General features: G+C 40.4%; 2 protein-coding genes across 2 annotated transcripts in view; one reads left to right on the top strand and one right to left on the bottom strand.

Annotated features, from left to right (window-relative positions):
* Positions 1–20,269, top strand: part of LOC125897389 (xaa-Arg dipeptidase-like) — a 649,571-nt gene that overhangs the window by 598,743 nt on the left and 30,559 nt on the right. The window lies entirely within an intron of this gene.
* The window catches only part of lrfn2b (leucine rich repeat and fibronectin type III domain containing 2b), a 242,941-nt gene that overhangs the window by 134,974 nt on the left and 87,698 nt on the right, over positions 1–20,269 (bottom strand). The gene's annotated exons all lie outside the window — the stretch shown is intronic.

The raw sequence follows: 20,269 nt of genomic DNA on the forward strand, positions 1-20,269 counted from the left end.
TGTTGGAGGGTAAAACTACAAATGACAGACTTTTTGGCTGGCTGCCAGGGGTTGGCAGGCTAATGACTATCAGGATGGTGCCTCTTCCACTCAAAAAGCACAGCAGCAGGCTACCGGTAAGCTACACTGTGTCATCTTTGAAGTGTTGCTTTATTTCTGCGCTGCGTTGTCTTTGAGGTGTTGTTTTATTTTTGTGCTGAGCTGTCTTTGGAGAGTCGTTTTATTTCTATGCTGTGTCGTCATTAAAATGTTTTACTTTTCTTTGGACTTGAGCCAGTAGGCATGTATGAGAGAATTTAAAGGAGAATCACTGCGCTCAAGTCTTATAATGACTGGGAAATAAACCTGCTGATTATTCTGGCATCATGTCGGCTAAAATGTTGGTGACAGTCCTCTATAAACAAAAACACATGTAAACACAAAGGGCAATAACAAGGTCAGCATAATGATCATGGTCATCTCCATATACCATACAATAAGTCAATATCATAATTAATATGACAGGCCTACAAAGTACCTCTTTAAATTACTGCACAGAAATCCTGTTAATTTGCCATGAGTAGACCTCCTGATTGATTTTGCAACATTTCCAGACATTTTAAAAGACTAGCTACCTCAGTAAAATAAACATGCCTCACATGTCGGTGATGAAAGTATATAATCTCACAGTATATATCTTCATACTGCACACTTCTGCCGGCTATTGTGTGCTGCTGAGGTGCTTTACTTTGCAAACAGTGATAACAGTAACAAATGGGGAGGTAATGATTTAAAGAGTGATAAAGTGCTTTGATAAAGCAATGTAGAAACTATCAGCAGGCCTTAATTTCCCTAGGCACATGTCCTGTCTACATTAGACTCACATCTGTAATTTACCCCAGTGTGGCCCTTTCTTTTAATTTTCAAAAGGAGAATGATGAGAAGATGGAGGTGAGGGTAAAAGCAGATAAGGATTTAAGGTAAGGCCCCAGGGAGTAGATGACTGAGGTAGAGCTCCTGCATAGGGGACTGGAGCTTTCCTTCTTTGCTTTGTAAACAGGAGCACCTCTCTGTCTCTGGGAGGAAAAGAAGGGCCATAAAACAGCTGTGGTCGGTTCAGGAGCGAACACCCTCCAGCTTCATCTGACAAACACATTAACCAGCATTGCCACACACTCATACGGGTGGCATGGGGCATCTGCAATCCGCCAATTGTTATTCATAGCAGACGGCAACAGCAACACCTTAGCTGTGTTATTAAATAAATCTACATGTCTGTGGAGACAGAAGATCAAACCGCAGGGACTTGTCAACCTTGGGAACAGGAATAAAGCAGAGATAAAGGCGAGGGGCCCATTTGCTTTGTTGTAGCACGAGCTGGTGAACGACTGGCCGCACCCATTCAGGATGTTGGACACGTCTACGCAGGCCAAAAGCAATCACACACTCTGTCCAATGATTAAAACAAAGATGAGACTATGTCTGTGCCCGACCCCATCCTCTCTGCTCCCGCTAATGGGATTCTTTGAGCCTCAGGACAGGTGTGGAGCTGTAATGAGTGACAGCACTGCGGGGGAAATATTTGGCCAGCGCTGCTCGCCTTGATCCTCACAACTCTGATGAGGCTATACACACTGCCTCCCGTTTTCACTTGATCCTGCCCTGTTGGGCTTCTCAGAGCGAGCAACATACAGGATCGTATTTTTGGGGAAAAAAAAAAACGAACAGGAAACCATGCTCAAGACATTAGTTCTGTATTGTTGCTTTATACATAAAAGGATGTTTTCCACCCTGGAAACGGCCAATTTTGGCCAGGTACACCTGGACAGACATTGTCACTGAGAAACATGGGCTGTCAGATGATCAGACAAATTGGACGAAAACCTCTAAATGGAAGTGAATTGTATAATTCTAACCCAGCTGGCAGCAGATGTCAATATGAATTCGGAAGTTGGACTCTTACGTCAGACAGATTTTAACATTATGACATTTTTACGGATATTGGGTTTTGTTCTCCATACCTCACAGCTACATGTTGTTTTTCCACATTAAGAAGTTGGCAGGTGACTTTTGAACGTCATTTGTCCTCAGCATTGTACATCAAATTGATGTTGGTGTTAAACATTGTCCTGATATTGAAATTTGGTCAGGTGACTATATCCATCACAGACTTTGTTGTGGTGATGTCACTGTGGTTCCAATAAACTTGGTGATGTGTGATGTGACATGATGAAGTTATATTCATCGGAGTTCCTTTAATGAGTGTTGCATACTCTACAGTATGGGTTTTGAATGCTCAAGTAGCCTTACCTTAAAGGTGCCATACAGAGTTTCTGTATTAAAGGGAACGTACATTATTTGTTTATTATTTGTTTTGTTGTTGTTGTTTTATTTATTTATATTTTTTGAGGTTTCTATATCAGTCTGTTATGTGTTATTGATCTTCCAAATTAGCTATATTCCTCTAATCGAATGTCCAGCAATAACACAAACAAACTAACCAATCAGGGTAGCGATTGACGATCAACTCCTGTGTTCTTTGAAGTAAAATTACTGTTTTTGTCAAAGGTGGCTTTGAAGATAGTGATACAATGAGAAATATAACAGCTTCATTTCCTTGCAGAGAGGGCTGTCTGACAGCAAGGTAAAGTGCTGAAAATATTACACTGACTATGTTTAAGTTCCTCATACAACCTCACTTAAAAATATCTAAATTAACCATTTCAGTTATTGTTATTGGCATTATCTGAGACCTCTGCTTTTACATACATTACTGCTTTCAACAACCAAGTCACCAGAATAAATGTTGGCATTGTATGTTTATGCAAACCATGGAAACTATATATATGTACATGATTGCGTAGCAGGTACACAGGTTTCAATAACGCTGTGGTTAATATGTGGTAAAGATTAGGCACATATACAATTTGGTTATGGTAAGGAGAAGATCAGGCTTTGGCTAAAAATACACAGGTTTAGATCATAATCCCAGCTGGAAACGCAGTGGTGTCTTCGTTTAAAAAAAAAAAAAAGAAGAAGAAGTTTTATCTTTTGTTGGTCTTGAAAAGCAGCCTGCAGTTTGGTAGGAGCTTCACCAAAATGTCACAACAACCACATCCTTTTGGACTGACAACTGGGCTGCTTCTTGATAATGCTGAGGGGGCACTGTCATTTGAAAAGCCCTAACAAAGAATGCAGAGACCTGTCCTTTAATGATTTATATTAGGGACAAGCCAATTTCTAGTCAAAATGATCATAATTAGGTAAGAAGCCTGCCTGTTTTCTGATGGGCTCCTGTTTCACTGATGCTGTTAGATGATTTAACACTAATTCCATGAGTGCAACCACAGTCATGTCATGTTCACTCTGTCATTCTCTAATTATTTCCAGTCACTTCCACTTTTCCATTTTTTGAAGGCTATTAAACTAAAGCAAAATCCCTCGCTTTCCTGGTTGGCTTTTAATTCAAAATAATGGAGGAAGTTTTCAGTGTCATGGACAGCAGCTAAACAGCAATTACAAAAAAAGGAAAATAAAAAGCAATGAAAAAAACAATAATGCAATAATGTGCAAGTAGCATTTTAATGTTTTTGCATTTCTGCAAACCACTGATGTGTTACATTTTTATATTATCATGTAGTGGACATGTTGAAACTTTGTTTTTAACAATGCTGTGGTTACCATGTGGTTAGGTTTAGGCATGAAAATCACTTGGTTGTAGGAATGAAAAGATCATTTTGACTGAAAAAACTTTGTGGCGTTATCTCAGCAAGAAATATAGCAATGTCTTTGTAAAAAACAACTGCTTTTTCAGACACCATCCCTGGTAGAAAAACAGTGATGGGTTGCTAAAAAGCACCCACATTTGGTGCCTAAAGCGTCCCTGGAAACACAGTGATGGGTTGCTAAAATACATCCACGTTGTTGCCTAAAAACTGTTGAAAATTTATCAACATGTCTCTAAAACACACTCACACTTGGTGCCCGAAAAGCTGCTTGGAAAACACAACAGGTTCTGTTGTTTGTTGGTCTTGAGTGGCCTGCAGTGGTTTGCAGCTTGGCAGCCATCATGCCTTGGTGACAAGCCATCCACCATCTCCTCCATGTGCAGATGATAGTCAGCTCGTATACTACATCACTTTAGAAACATTGATATGATAAAACTTGCAAACACCATGACATTACAAACATCAGAAATGTAAACTGACAGCATTACCTTCTGGTGACTGGGCTGAAAACTGATGTGCTGTTGGGTTGTACTGAGTAATAGTGGGAGGTAGGTCTAATATTTTGAATTCCCTTTTTAAAATAAATGTGGTAGCAAATGCAATTGGTGCTTTACTGAGCTACTGACTGACCACCACAACCTGAACATTTAATGAGCCTATACTTCTAGTTCCTAGTTCTAGGTTAATCCTGGCCCGTTACAGGTCACCCAGTTAGTGAGATTAGACTAATCCACCTTAAACTGCTGTTTTCACGTTACTCTGGCATTAGAAGAAACTCACGTAGTATGGACAGCAAAAAATCTAAAAAAAAAAAAAAAACAAAGTAAGATTGAGAGTAACTGTCTTCACCCACTGTTTGGGAATATGGAAATGAACTACACTTAGATACATGTGAGTAATGCACTACCTTGTTTCTCATTCAAACTTGTAGAGAAGATGTGTTATTGAGCTTTGAGGCATTGACCAAACTCTGCCATGATCACATATCTGTTGTCCACTGATTCCAGACATGCTAAAACATATATGCGCTTCCCCTAACACTTTACGATACTTTAGTGAATAGCCTCACCAAGTTGCAAATGTGAGTTGTACTGTGGGATGTGATAGTTATTACTTTGATGACCTGGCTGTTTGTTTTCTTTATTGTTCTCATTGCAGCTGTAAAGTGTACTGTGGCGTTTCTACATATCATGCGGTTTTAAATTTGATATGAGGGTCCATGCTGACTCACAGTTGTGTATGTCCTCGAGAAATGCTTTACAGTAACTGACTTTAAAGTGTTTGAACACCATGATGCCAAACACTTGAGAAACTAAATCCAGAGACGCCCTTGTGTTTTAAGAGCTTGTTCTCTTTGGTTCAAACTAGAAAGGGCAAAGCGACACAGATTCACATGCAGGAAACATGCAATCTGTGTTTGTTGTAATACCAGGCCTTTTGAAATTAACAAGCATGAATTTGCAATAGCTGCAACCATATAGGTCTACATACCTAGCCTCTTTTTGCCAGATGGCATGAACAGTTCATCGCTTGTTCTTTGGCTCACACCCAATCATTCCACAAAATCTTGGCAAATTTGTGAATCCATTTGGAATTGCTGTGCCTTTTTCACTTTAAGCCACTCCCACTGCCACAACCATCACACACACAGACACAGAGAGGGGGAGAGAGAGGGAGGGAGAGAGAGAGAGAGAGAGAGAGAGAGAGAGAGAGAGAGAGAGAGAGAGAGAGAGAGACTTGACCTTCACGCCAAATTTCAGCCTCATAGGACAAAAACTGTGGCTGTGTGTGGCTGTGCGTGTGTCTTGCTCATCCGCCCATATGTGATATATAAATATATACACATATATATATATATCAGACACATTACTAAATTTTGACACAGGGCCCTAGTACTGTAGAGATTATGTGAAAATGCATGACCGAGGTGATATCCTACTTCAGTGGAACTAATTCCCAAACAAGAGCCCCACAGTGCTCTTCATATTGATGCCTGGGTTACATGTATTATGTCTGTTTCGATTATTGAAACATGCTGAAATGAGAGTGAGGATATTATCTCATGTTTCAAACTATTGCTTACATGTTGCAAACCTTGTGAAAGGGCTCCTGGTGTATTGATTAAAAAAGAAGCACATGTCTTGTGTCAGATCCATGTGAGACAAATAACTGAAATGCACTGGCTAATATCTACTGCATGCGGCAATATTGGCTGTGCTGTCGTTCTGCTACATCTTCCCTGCAGCCTGTAGCCTAGCAGTCATATCTTGTGTCACTTTGCTCATTTTTGCTTGAGTTCTCAACAGACTAAATGACGTGAATGTGGCTTGTACGTGTATTTGTCATTTACAGGTGGAGTCACAAATGTGCAGCTGGGGATTTCCCTCAGGTAGGGGGTCAATGAGGCATGTCAACTCATCATAAAGGTTCAATACTCAATAAAAAAGGTCAGAACCACTGCTCCACAGACACATTATATACATAAAAAAGGCACTTTAAGCAGTTTGTTCACTCCATGCATGTGCTCCATCAAGTCCCCTGCCTTGGCTATTGCTGCCCGTATGACCTTTTAAGTGACAATGTGGTGTTTGACTTGTTTAGTAATTTGAGGGCCTTGAGGTTAACTCATGGGTTGAGTCATAAAATTTGTGAGATCAAGTGGCAGGTCAAAGATACAAGATTGAAAGGAAATACATTATTTCATATGATTTAAAAACATCTTTATGCATTGCTAAACCGCTGTTATCATATAACAGCAGCCATAGGGGTTGATGTACAGTACAGGCCAAAAGTTTGGACGCACCTTCTCATTCAATGCATTTTCTTTATTTTCATGACTATTTACATTGTAGATTCAGGTAGTCACCTGAAATGGTTTCCACTTCACAGGTGTGCCTTATCAGGGTTAATTAGTGGAATTTCTTGCTTTATCAATGGGGTTGGGACCATCAGTTGTGTTGTGCAGAAGTCAGGTTAATACACAGCTGACAGCCCTATTGGACAACTGTTAAAATTCATATTATGGCAAGAACCAATCAGCTAACTAAAGAAAAACGAGTGGCCATCATTACTTTAAGAAATGAAGGTCAGTCAGCCCGGAAAATTGCAAAAACTTTAAATGTGTCCCCAAGTGGAGTCGCAAAAACCATCAAGCGCTACAACGAAACTGGCACACATGAGGACCGACCCAGGAAAGGAAGACCAAGAGTCACCTCTGCTTCTGAGGATAAGTTCATCCGAGTCACCAGCCTCAGAAATCGCAAGTTAACAGCAGCTCAGATCAGAGACCAGATGAATGCCACACAGAGTTCTAGCAGCAGACCCATCTCTAGAACAACTGTTAAGAGGAGACTGCGCCAATCAGGCCTTCATGGTCAAATAGCTGCTAGGAAACCACTGCTAAGGAGAGGCAACAAGCAGAAGAGATTTGTTTGGGCCAAGAAACACAAGGAATGGACATTAGACCAGTGGAAATCTGTGCTTTGGTCTGATGAGTCCAAATTTGAGATCTTTGCTTCCAACCGCCGTGTCTTTGTGAGACGCAGAAAAGGTGAACAGATGGATTCCACATGCCTGGTTCCCACTGTGAAGCATGGAGGAGGAGGTGTGATGGTGTGGGGGTGTTTTGCTGGTGACACTGTTGGGGATTTTTTCAAAATTGAAGGCACACTGAACCAGCATGGCTACCACAGCATCCTGCAGCGACATGCCATCCCATCCGGTTTGCGTTTAGTTGGACGATCATTTATTTTTCAACAGGACAATGACCCCAAACACACCTCCAGGCTGTGTAAGGGCTATTTGACCAAGAAGGAGAGTGATGGAGTGCTGCGGCAGATGACCTGGCCTCCACAGTCACCGGACCTGAAACCAATCGAGATGGTTTGGGGTGAGCTGGACCGCAGAGCGAAGGCAAAGGGGCCAACAAGTGCTAAACACCTCTGGGAACTCCTTCAAGACTGTTGGAAAACCATTTCAGGTGACTACCTCTTGAAGCTCATGGAGAGAATGCCAAGAGTGTGCAAAGCAGTAATCAGAGCAAAGGGTGGCTATTTTGAAGAAACTAGAATATAAAACATCTTTTCAGTTATTTCACCTTTTTTTGTTAAGTACATAACTCCACGTGTTCATTCATAGTTTTGATGCCTTCAGTGAGAATCTACAATGTAAATAGTCATGAAAATAAAGAAAACGCATTGAATGAGAAGGTGCGTCCAAACTTTTGGCCTGTACTGTACTTAACTTATAACAAACTACCACAGACACAAAAGTTTGCATAACCAAGTGTTTTAATTGACCATAGCTTCCGATAAGATATATAAGAAGTTATTGTGATAACAGTCATTTTGAGACCATTTTATGCCACTGATATAAAAATATTCAGACAGTGTAATTAGTTTTTTTAAAAGGAATTCACACCTTTTAATATATACAAGGAAGTATACACAAAATTATAGTACCTTTACAGAAGTAGCCCAAAATGATTCCGTTTGAGACTTAGTACGATATTTGGCCAACAAAAACAAAACCAAGTGAAGCTCCAGGAACATTGCAGTTACCTCCATAATCCAACTGGTTTGCTGCAGTTGGCTCCTGAGGATGGACGGACTGTGAGCAGGGTGGTGTGCTGATGGATTTACAGAGTGGGGGATAAAGTTGTCGGAGGGTAAAACTACAAACAACAGACATTTTGGTTGGTTGCCAGGGTTTGGCAAGCTAATGACTATCAGGACGGTGCCTCATCCACTCCACGCACAGCAGCAGGCCACCGGTAAGCAACACTGTGTCATCTTTGAAGTGTTGTTTTATTTCTGTGCTGTATTGTCTTGGAGGTGTTGCTTTATTCTAAGCTGTGTCGTCTTGAGGTGCCGTTTTATTTTCCACTGTGTCATCTTTGAAGAGTTTTATGTCTGCACTGTGTTGTCTTTGAATTGTTTCATTTTTCTTCACCTCACACAAGGCAGGGTGGGGATAAAAAAAATTGCTGCACCCCAAGTCTAACAATGCTCCAGAAACCCTGCTGTTTATTCTGGCATCATATTGGCTAAAGAGTTAGTGACATTCTTAAGTAACAAATGGGCATGTAGCCTCAACACAATGGACAATATTAAGGTCAACAAAATGATCAAGGTCGTGTCCGTATAGTCTAATAAGTCAATAATGTAATTATCTTGGCAGGCCTTAATCGAGGATAAATTCTTTGTATGAGAAAACTGGTCTCACTCTTACATGCTATTCATATCTGTTCATATAAATGGCTCTTACATGAGGCCCAATGTAACCAGCCCCACTTATTAGAGGGAACTACTGCAGAAAGTTATTTTGTTTGGTGAAAAAGGCCTCATGAGATGTATCTGCATTCTTTTGACACATGAGCTCGGTCCTTTGTTATCTTCTCCCATGCAGCTTGCCTAAAACTTTGGAACTTTTCTTTCTTTTACATAAGGGTATCTTACTTTTTAGGGTCATGCTGTCCCCAGTAGGGAAAACAAATAGATAAAATAAACTCATGTGACATTGGCAAAACAGTTAAAGACAAAACGAGGCCAGGAGGAACCAGACTGGGACAGACTAGTATAGAACACTGTGCAGTTCTGTTTGCTCGATCTCAAATGAAGAGCTGGAATCAGCTATCCATCTGCCAATTAGCCAGTCCACATGCCTAAAGGAAACACAATATATATCCATTATGTGTGCTCACATGAGGCAGCCGACCCCACAGGGTTGTCTCCCTTGCAATTCATTACTGCGATACGCAATCCTTCCCTTGGGGCAGAGCCAACACTATTACCCTGGACACACACCGTATCTGGCTCCTACTGCTGATATCACAATCTGTGAAACTCAAGGAGAGCTGGCGGTCTTTCACACGTGCCCTCCTCCTTCACTGATAAGCTCATATTACACCGATGTCATACTTGCACTTCTTATCCAGACCCCCTCCAAGAACACCGCCGTCATGTGGACATATGCAGCCCTCAAGCAAATACTGTAGCACACACGCTAGATGACGCATTCTCACCTCATCATGGCCTCATTTGCCTCTCCTAGTCATTTCACTGTACTCATAATATTTGTTACTGGGCATCACAAAGTTCCACATATGTGTATAGGTGCTTGCTAAATTGTCCAGTCAGTGGACGACAAGATTACTGAAGGTCAATTACCATTCAGCTACATATCTAACAGTCAGAGGCCCTTAGCATTTAAGGGACTGAATGATGAGCCCCTGCTCAATGTGACTGGTCTAATGTCCAGGTGCTTAGTGTAATTGTCTGGTTACAGCATTACTGACTCCAGGTTTAGCATTTTTGCAGTCAGATATTCAAGAAATCTTTTTTCAACCAGAAAAATATGTATGTAACAATTGAATTTCTCATTCTCAGGGAATTTGTGGTTACATCACTGATAGAAGGGATAATATATATATATATATATATTCACATATATAGGAATATATGCATTTATTTAATGATGACTAGTGGTCTTTTGTAACCCAATCATCAGACTAATTTCTGGCATTGAACGTTTCTGTAATCCACAGATATTTTACATTTGTATTTTATTGTGAGTTGGAACAGGTTTCTCTGGATTTCAACAACTCTGTGGTTAACATGTGGTTAGGTGTAGGCACAACAACTACTTGGTTATGGTAAGGAAACGATCGTGTTTTAGCTTAAAATACCTGCTTTTGGAAACACAGCACTGTCTCTGTAAAAACAAACAAACAAAAAAATGGTTTTGTTGCTTGTTGGTCTCCAACAGTGGTCTGTGGATTTCTGCAGCTTTGCAGCCATCTTGCAAGTGTCACACCATCCAACATGCCCCTTACCTGCCAGTGACAACGTCAGCTCATGTACTACATCAGAAATTTGCAGAAATGTTTGCAGAAATGTACATTTTCATCTGGTGACTGGGCTGTCTTCTGTCCTCATTAATATGATGTTTGTTTGTTAGGTCTTTGACATTTAGACAGTGGGCTTATAATATAGATGCTGATGAAGCACTCTAATTATGTGTGTTGGAAAAGTAAGAATCATATTCATCATGAATATCTGCCTTAGCTCTTTTATTAATCTTTTGACCGATTGATGTTTTATAGGTCTTTTCAACCTCACTTCCAAATTATCAACTACTACTACTACTACTACTATCAAACTACCAATGCTTAGTCAGTGGCCCTCTACATCAAATACTTATACTGTGAGACACCCTTTAGCGGCAGTATAAGACGCACTGGGCGCAACATTTTATCACATTCCATGCAACTGCCCTAGTATAAAATCCAAGAAAGTCCACAAAATCTGGATGTGAGGAGAGATGGGTGGATCTAACAATCTCCGAAGTCTTACCCAAGAGACCTCTGTTCATATCCCATGTGAAACCAAAAGTCATTCATTAATTCATTCATTTCCCGTAACCGCTTATCCTGTTGGGGTTTGCGGTGGGCTGGAATGCTGGGGACGCTGGGTAAGAAGCGGGGGTACACCCTGGACAGGATGCTATACTATCACAGGGCTGACACATAGAAACAGACAACCATTCACATTTACAACTATGGCCAATTTAGAGTCACCAATTAACCTGTATGTCTTTGGATTGTGGGAGGAGGCCGAAAGTACCCAGAGAAAACCCATGCTGACATGGGGAGAACATGCAAACTCCGCACAGAAGGGTCCCATTCTGGGGTTCAAACCCCTCATCCCGAGTTTGAACCAGGAACCGTCTTGCTCTGAGGCAATAATGCTTACCACTGCCCCACCATGCCGCCAATCAATTGATCAAAAAGTCAATCAAGTTATTTTAATAACAAGGTAGTGTGCTAATATGTGTAGCATATGCAAGTGACATATGTCACGTGACGTACGTGATATATGTCACATGACATTACGTCACATTAACAAACATACTTATTTTAAGCCAGACCATGATATTTTTTCCTACCATGTGCTTTTGTTGCCAAAACATATACTGACACACAGCCCGGCATGTCTCATACAGCCATTAAAGGATGTTTCAGGCATTGGTATTTGGCGCAGAGGGCCACTAACTAAATGTCAGAATTTGATGAGTTGGGACTGAGAATGTGTTGGTCTTTTTAGGAAAAGAAGCCTTTATCAAATTACCTGAATGGCAATCTGCGTGTTTTCTTAGAAATCATCCCTCCATTCATAATGTGTTAGTCATTGTTACTTGGCCGTGATATTTGAGTTCCACCATTTAGAATGACTGTTTACAAATTTAGCATGCCCATGGTCGGACAATCTGATCTTCGGTGTGTCCTCTTGACACTCTCATTGTGTTTTTTATAAAGTTGTGATGTTACATTGGCTAAAACACTAGATTTACTAACCTCTTGTTACTGATTGCTGTTTGGCTGCAGTGAGTGCAAGCAAAACAAAAGAGTTATACAATGAGATTTGTGAGTCAAATCCACAGCTGCAATGGAGAAAAATTCAGGGATTGGCCTGCAATGAATAACTTGGACAGCGTTGTTTATTCAGTTAAATTTGCAGCGGCACATAGAGATTGGAGGCCCTGGTGCACTGATGCTTATGAAGATGTATGGGTTAGTATCCCCTGGGATCCACCTGCTCAGGCAGCACAATCTTTTCTAAGCAATGACTCTGCAACAGCTTTTTTTTTCTGTCTCCTGCTGAATCTTAATCACTGTCACTGAAATACAGGCCAAGCACTAAAACATTCTGATGGCCTTGCAAGAAAACAATGTGCACCATATATATATTGTATTCGGTACATCTGTTTTTTGATTACCTTGCAGACTATAGGGTTCAACATCCTCTATCTTAAATAAGAGTCAGGGCCATGGGAGTCATGACCAGGGTTACTTTTAATGCCTTTTGACCAAGTTAAAAGTTCTTTTAGATCCACTGAAACATGAACTACACTAATTCATATTCATCACTGAACAAGTTAGTGGCATCACTGAAGATACATGATGTTCAGTAAAGTTCTCAGCAGGCTAGACTAGACAGAGTGAGCAAGGTTCAAAACCTTAACATCATTGCCAAGACTTTGTAAATAAACTTCATCAAATCATTTTTTTGAGTAGTAAACTTCTATTTAGGATCCATCACAAATATAATACAAGACCCTGACCCTTTTCACTTGTTTGAAGACAGTAAGATGTCAAGATCTATGCCTACAGATATAAATGAGTAGATAAGGTGATTTTGCTGTGTGCTAGTCATTCTGTCAAAGGTCAAGCTAATAGGCTATGTACAGGTGAAAGTGTTCACCTCTAATCATCAATCGGCTGAGTTGTACAAGAGCAATTCTGCTGACCTACATTATTAGAGAAAAGGGCTGTGGTCAATATAATTGTTAGGTCATATGTCAGCATTTCAATCAGCAGAATTTTGCAGGAAAATCAATTTCTTTCATTGAAGTGCACCACAATCAGTGTACTAAATCTATGGAAATCTTTGATGTCAACTTTAGTAAATTCTGACACAAGTTTGTTGACCAATAGCAATCCAACCTCTGAAAATATCACAGCTTATTACCTGCCTTGCATCAGCCACTTTTATTTAATCTCCTGTGGCAGACTGTAAACTGTTCCACAACAGAGACATGGTCTGTCATCAGTTATTAGTAGGGGTGTAACGGTACACAAAAATCTCGGTTCGGTACGTACCTCGGTACACAAGTCACGGTTCGTTTTTTTTTGGTACAGTAATGAAAAAAAATAGACAACTATTAAATATCTTTTACTTATTGGTAACCTTATTAAAACATACCACCACGGCAGTTAGCTCTTTTTACACAATTTTTGAATGAAACAAATATATATAAAATCCTGCTTTTTCACATTGTTTGAATGAAAATAGAAATATAAAAGTGAAAAATAAAATCCTGCTGTTTTTTAAACACATTTTTTGAATGAAAAATATAAATATACATTTCTGTTTTAACAGTTTTACTCAATTAAAATAAAAAGTATAGTGCAGCTGGTCAGCTTTAAAGCCTGCTCAGATTCAGTTTTACTAGGAACTTGCTTAGCTTTCCCACTTTGTTAAAGTGCAGTAAACAAAACATGCTTATATCTAAAGTGCAGCTTCAACAATTTTACTCAACTCCAATGGCGTTGGTTATTTCTTTAGCACAATGGTCAGGAAAACGCTCTTTCTTTTTAAACGACGACGATATTGTAGTTTGCACCAGATTGCTTTTTCTAGTCGTGCCAGTTAATGTTCAAACTCAGGTGGTGTCGCTTTAGATGCGTTAGCATGTTAGACGTGTTTCCAAGTACATACCCGACCGCTGTTCTGCAGTGTCGGCACACTGCTTTTGTCTTGTCAACTTGTTTATTTCCATCTTCATATTTTACCCTGAAACCAAAGTGTTCCCGAACGGAGGACTTAAGGTTTGCGGGTGGGTCTTCAGGTTCGTCAGGCTCACTTGCCATGTTGTCAAAATGCGAGAATGCGCTGCACAAAGTGAAAGCGGAGATTTACGGTCGGACTCGGTCCGTCACTCAATTATGTCTGTCGGGGAACTAGATATTTTAAATGGTTCGGCTCGCAAAAACGGAATTAAAATAAAACAAAATAAAATAAAATAATATCCTGCGCCCAATAATTCGGTACAGGGTCGTGCCGAACCAAAAGTCGCGTACCGAAAAGTTCGACACAAATACATGTACTGTTACGGCCCTAGTTATTAGACAGGATTTGTACAAATATATCTCCTGAATAAACTGTTAACCCTGTGTTCTTTTAGCCATCAAGCTACCTTGCTTATTGGTTAACTGACACTTAGCAAGTGAGCTACCTTATTGTGACTGACTAATGTGCTAGCATTTTTGGGGGATGTCCATTGTTACTATGGGTCATAACATACAGTAGCCCCAACAGTCAGAAAAATTAATCATTGGACCAAAAGCCCATTTGTTCAACAGCCAGGTATCCTGAAAACAAATGTGAGTTGCTCCGAAGAACATGGCTAATTACTATGCAGAATAGAGTCATCAGACCGTCCTACTATTGTAAAAGCATCCCCATCCCTACTCTGTCTCTGATTGGGTCGTACTCATTGCCGTCATTGGTTGGGTTGGTTAGGTTTAAGCAGTGGGAGTGGTCAGGGTAAGGGTACGACTGGCAGGGTAAGCAAATCAGAGGCAGAGTAGGGTAGGTCATGCCTTTGCCATAGCAGCGTCATTCTGCATAATGAGCTGTGTGCTGTTTGGGAGAGTATGTAACCTATTTTCAGACAAACAGTCCTTCAGAGTGGCATGGGCCAAACTAAAAGATCAAACCTGAAAGGGAAGAGGAGAGAAAATCTGGAGACAACCAACTGCACTGGCTTTGATTCTCACATAAAATGGAAGGTCTTTGTTGTCTTCTCTACTTAATTATGCAAAATAACTTAAGACAAAAGGAGGAAAACCTGATTCACCTTAACAGTTTCCATATCCTCTACAGAACAAGAAGAATGATATACACACACACCACCCAGGGAATAACTTATTTCATAATGCACCAGAATACCAGCAATGGAAGAAAATAGCTGTCTAATCCGAGTACATAAATTACATGCCTGCCACTTTGAATCTGCTTGGTTGAACAGAATCTTTTACAGAACAGAATCCCCGCACCTACAACGCCCTCACTGCCCTCAGTGCCCTCACTGCCCTCCCTAGATTTAGACCGCTTTAAACATTTTCGAACTAGTTTTATGAGCCAACACTGGACTGGACCAGTATTTGAAATTTTACCACTAAGTATTGCACTTGACTCAGCAGATGCTTCTGAGTGGAACATAACGACACTGTGTCCCAACAGAAATTGAGTGTCCAACTTACACCTTCCTCCTCTGTCCATATTGATTCCACTAAATATGCACTTTTTCTTACGTCATGTAAACAAACCACATAGCAATGAGCTGTGCACTCAAGGTCAGACTAGAGACATAACCATTTAAAAGAAGGGTGAGTAACCAACTTACTGTTGTCCTACATTTGTACTTCTTAAACAGAAAACACATGTTTTATATTGTGTTATGTACTAGAAATGACATTCAACATCAAACTCGGTTGTTATTAGTGATGGAGATTTACTAGTAACTTTCAGCTTCCTGGTGATCCCCCTCCAGCCAGCTGCAACCGTACTTTGATTTTTGTGGTTACATAAGGAAGTATCATGTAGATAATTCCTCCCTTGCAGTATTTGACTACATGAATCAGCCGTTTCTTGTCCACTGCAACCAGTGAAAGGAATAAATTGAAACAGGATGTTTAACAAAAGTTCAGTTCAAAATGGCACCATGTTGCTCATGGCCAGTTAGGGACCCCTGTTTCATCGGCTTCAGACCCATAATACTGCCATATTACCACATTATCAGTTTTTCTAGAGAGACTAACTCTGCCATACTTTGTATCGTCACCCCAAAAAAGACATGAATGTTCAAGTAAACAAACACAACATGCACCGCCACTGAAATTGGATCTCCTTCATGCTGATGCTCACCTCGGCAGCAAATTGCACATGGCCAATCAGACACTAGTGGCTCCATTAGTCCATTTATAAACATATATAATATTTTGTTAATCACATTTTCATTTTGCTTATTACTAATGCAGTACAAGTTTGATTTAGTGCTGTGGTGCCGTCAGTTGCTGATGTAGGCTACTTTTAAATTCACCATGTGATAATGACAAATGCTGCCTATGCTGTTTGCATAAAACCAAACTGATTTACATCAGGCCAGACCAGCAAAACCAGAGATCAACCCAAAACTAGCCACCAACCTCCGTACCCTGGTGCATATGTAGCCAAAGGACCATGCTTTATACAGATACCCCCCCCCCCACTGCATTTTTAAAAATACACTGGAAGGGAGGTTACTTGTTTACTGTAGCATTTCTCCCAAACTCTGAGAGTAAAGTTAAAAACACTCAAGAAGGAAAGGGAAAATGCACATCCACTTCTTTACATATAGTCCCAAACAGACTGCAGACACTGGGCAGACTGCAGGCACTAATGCAGGACACAGTGGATGCAGCAAAGGCCCAGGTGGGGGGGCTTCGATTAGTCAGTGCATGCAAATATCCTGTAAATTATTAATAAGTTCTTGTGGGGAAAAGAGTGCCTTTGTAATCATAACTATCTGTGGACATGAGGGGATAGGAGCTGGGGTTTTAAAGTCCACAGTGGTGCCTTTGATCAAAGACTGAACTGAAAGGTGCTGACCTACACACTGCTAATACTTTCCACATCCTCTTTTATATGAGAGCTGCGACTGGAGGCGCCCAGCAGGTACAGTATGCAGCAGAGGAAAACTGGTTACGCATCAGTGCACAGCTGCAGTCTAAGGAGCAGACACTCCCACAGCAGCATGGAGAACCTTCACATCTCTCTGTAGGGTCATCAGGCTCAATGCTCTATGCTGCTACAGCACATAACAAGACTCTGTGTTCCCCGTTGTGTTCATATGCTAAACACATTACTTGCCCTCTCAGGAATATGTACGGCAAACAAATGCATTAGCTGCCCTTGAATGGTTTTCCCCCTGTTCACAGTCTGTGAACACTGTAGTACTGCCAGTCCTAATCAGTGGTGTAGAGTCAGAATTGGAGTACATTATCTGCACAGCAACAGCAACAAGAAATACAAAAGAAAGCTGAGAGATACACAAAGCTTTTCTCTGTCTGACAGAGCTTTCAGCCAGCCTGGTTTCAGACCTCTGGTCTCTCAACTACACCTCATAATCCACATCATTCTGGTGTTGTGCTGACTGATGGCTATGTTCTTCGGTTTGGAAAAAACAACTGAGACAATCAGAGCTTTGTAGGTGGGATAAGGAATGGTGGCATCATTTTACTGTACCAGACCCAGAAACATGGCCACAAAACAGCCACAAAAATGGCCGTGGACACAATTGTACTTTAATTGTAAATACATTTGTACATTGTTGTAAGTTGTAAGTTAAGGAGAGCAGTGTTCAGAACTGTGTGAACTTAGAGTCATTTTAAGGTATATCCTTTTTTTTTTTCTCCAAAACCTAACCACAGTCACTTTACTTACCTAAACCTAAGGATATCTAACCATGTTTCTTTTACTAGACCTAACCAAAGTAATTGACACTGAGCTAGCTTAATCTTTTGGGGGCTGTCCATTGTTCCAAACTTAAACACAGGACTTTCACCCAGGAGATCGCTGCTCATGTCCTGTGTCATGTTTAACCTACGTAATGTAGTTAACGTCACGTAACATATGTAACACACCTTACGTGACAAATTCGTTAACACTTACATAAGTTATGACAAACACATTTATTTGAATCAAAATGTTGTTTTTTTAAAAAACCCTAACCAACTTTTTTTTCTTTTTTTTTTTTTTAATGAATGCGTAAGTTTATTTTGAAAACACACAACACATGTAAAGAGTGGAAACTGAAACACTATCCCATCCAAAACTGATGTGTAGGGCCACTGACCAGGCTGACGTACAGTATTTGAGGAGTTGGGAGTCAGAAGGTGCTGGATTAATAGGAGATTTGTCTGTACACATTCATCCAGGTGATCCGTGTAAGCGTAAATATCTTTTTAATAAAATTAAGGATTTTAACAGATACAAAGCTGTCTGCACTAAATTCTTGCGGAAAAACAAATAAACAAAAACAAAAATAAAGTGCCAACCTGTATTACAGTATAAAAACAATGTAGGCCTTTGAAAGCTGGAATACCTTCCTAGAATTCCTGAGCTAGCACCTGGTGACTATTAAAAAACTGCAACTTAGGATGCTTCAGCACTGGCCTTACCACTTAACCATGTCCATTCCTGTTTGGTTTTTAAAGCAGAATTATATGTAACTTATGGCAAGAGAAATGACACATTTTTCCTGTGCTGCTGTTACACTTCATGTCTCTGGCAAACATTTCTATGGTTTTATTTAAAAAATTAAAGAAGCAACAGATAGCATTTTTCCCTATATATACCATTATGTAAATAATGTGGGTTGCACAGGGTAGTATACACAGTAAAATCAGACTATCAGCGTTTACATAGGTTACTTAATGGCTTTGCAATCTTTGCAATATGCTTCTGACACCGGGGACGAATTTTCGCGGAAAAAGTCTGCTTTACGGCAGGAAATACGTTATGTATTGCCAAACTGGTCGGTCAGCCAATCAGGGACTGGAGCTGGTCCTTATGAGGAACAGGGCATGAGATAGTTGAGTCATGAGCACAATGGCAGACGGACAAAGTTTGGAAACAAGTGAAAAACAGCCTAGCAAAAGAATACAAGCTCCTCTGTCTGAGGAGGCAAAGAAGAGCAAAAAGGAGAGTGATAAAAGAAGAGGAAAAACAAGAGTAAACCTCAGTCAGGCGTTCAAGAGATGGAGGGAGCTCCGTGACCAAAGAGGCTCAACACCGGTGTCCTGCTAGCTTTCTTTCTAATGGCTCAGTAAGTAACACGGCTAAATGTTAGCTAACGTTAGCCGAGAGAGGACTGTACTGTACTGGCTGCTACTTAATTCCTAGCTGGCCAGCATCGCAAATCGCTGCGACCACGGACCGGGTAGCGAGTGTTGGTCAGCTGACATCCTCGTTGCCATTCTACGGCAGCCCTTGGACAGTGATAAATGAATTACGGGGTTCCATTCCCCTGTCGCGAGTTATTTTTCAACAGTCACTGGCTCACTATACATCATCCCTTACGTGTCTACTGTTGTTTGTACTGATACTGTACATATTGGTATCATTTACTGTGAGTTGTTTGTACTGGTACTGTGCATTCTGGTATAATTATTTGCATTTCTACTTGTTTTTTCTTCAGATAAATCTAATAACTGTTGCTCGGTCTCTTTACTCATTTATTTAGTAGAGTGTCCACACACCTTCTCATCCTACATATACATAGAGGTATACTGGTGGCTTTACAGCCTACATTTTATTGATTATCTCTGATCCCCACAGTCAATTTGGTCTTTGCGACAGTGCGAGCAACACTGCTGACGCTAGGTGGCACCAAGCTAAAAAAACACCTGAATCCTATCTGTTGCCTCTTTAAACAAGAATAAAACAAACTGCACCCAAACAGGAGACATATTCATTTTGTCTTGCTTCTGCTCACGCTCCATAAACTCACATTCAATGTAACCTTGTCCTGTAGTTGAGGCTTTATTGCTTCAATACAAGAAACTGTAACAAACACACTAAATCTGCAAACTATATTGACCCCGAACAACAATCAGGAGGATACCTTTGTGGCACCCATCAGCTCACCTCTTTTGCCCTTTTGTATTGCATTGACCTGTAGTTAACATAAATAACTGCATGCCACTTTTTCCCAACAGAGGCCGGTCATAGAAACTGGAATGTTTAATAAGCAGGTATATCACCGTGAAAAATACTGTAAAATTAGTTTCATTTTGTCATTTGTCTCACTCATGTTTCAGTCTTTTTGGCCTTGTCATTAGAAAGTCAGACAATTTACAACTTGCTAAAGTAATTGAATCATTAGTATTGATCAATAATCCTATTACCACCCTCTCTTCCCCTCCTTGATATATTATGGTCATTTTGTAATATGAGGCA

This window comes from Epinephelus fuscoguttatus, linkage group LG11 (genome assembly GCF_011397635.1).
Source record: "Epinephelus fuscoguttatus linkage group LG11, E.fuscoguttatus.final_Chr_v1".
In the NCBI taxonomy this organism is placed as follows: domain Eukaryota; kingdom Metazoa; phylum Chordata; class Actinopteri; order Perciformes; family Serranidae; genus Epinephelus; species Epinephelus fuscoguttatus.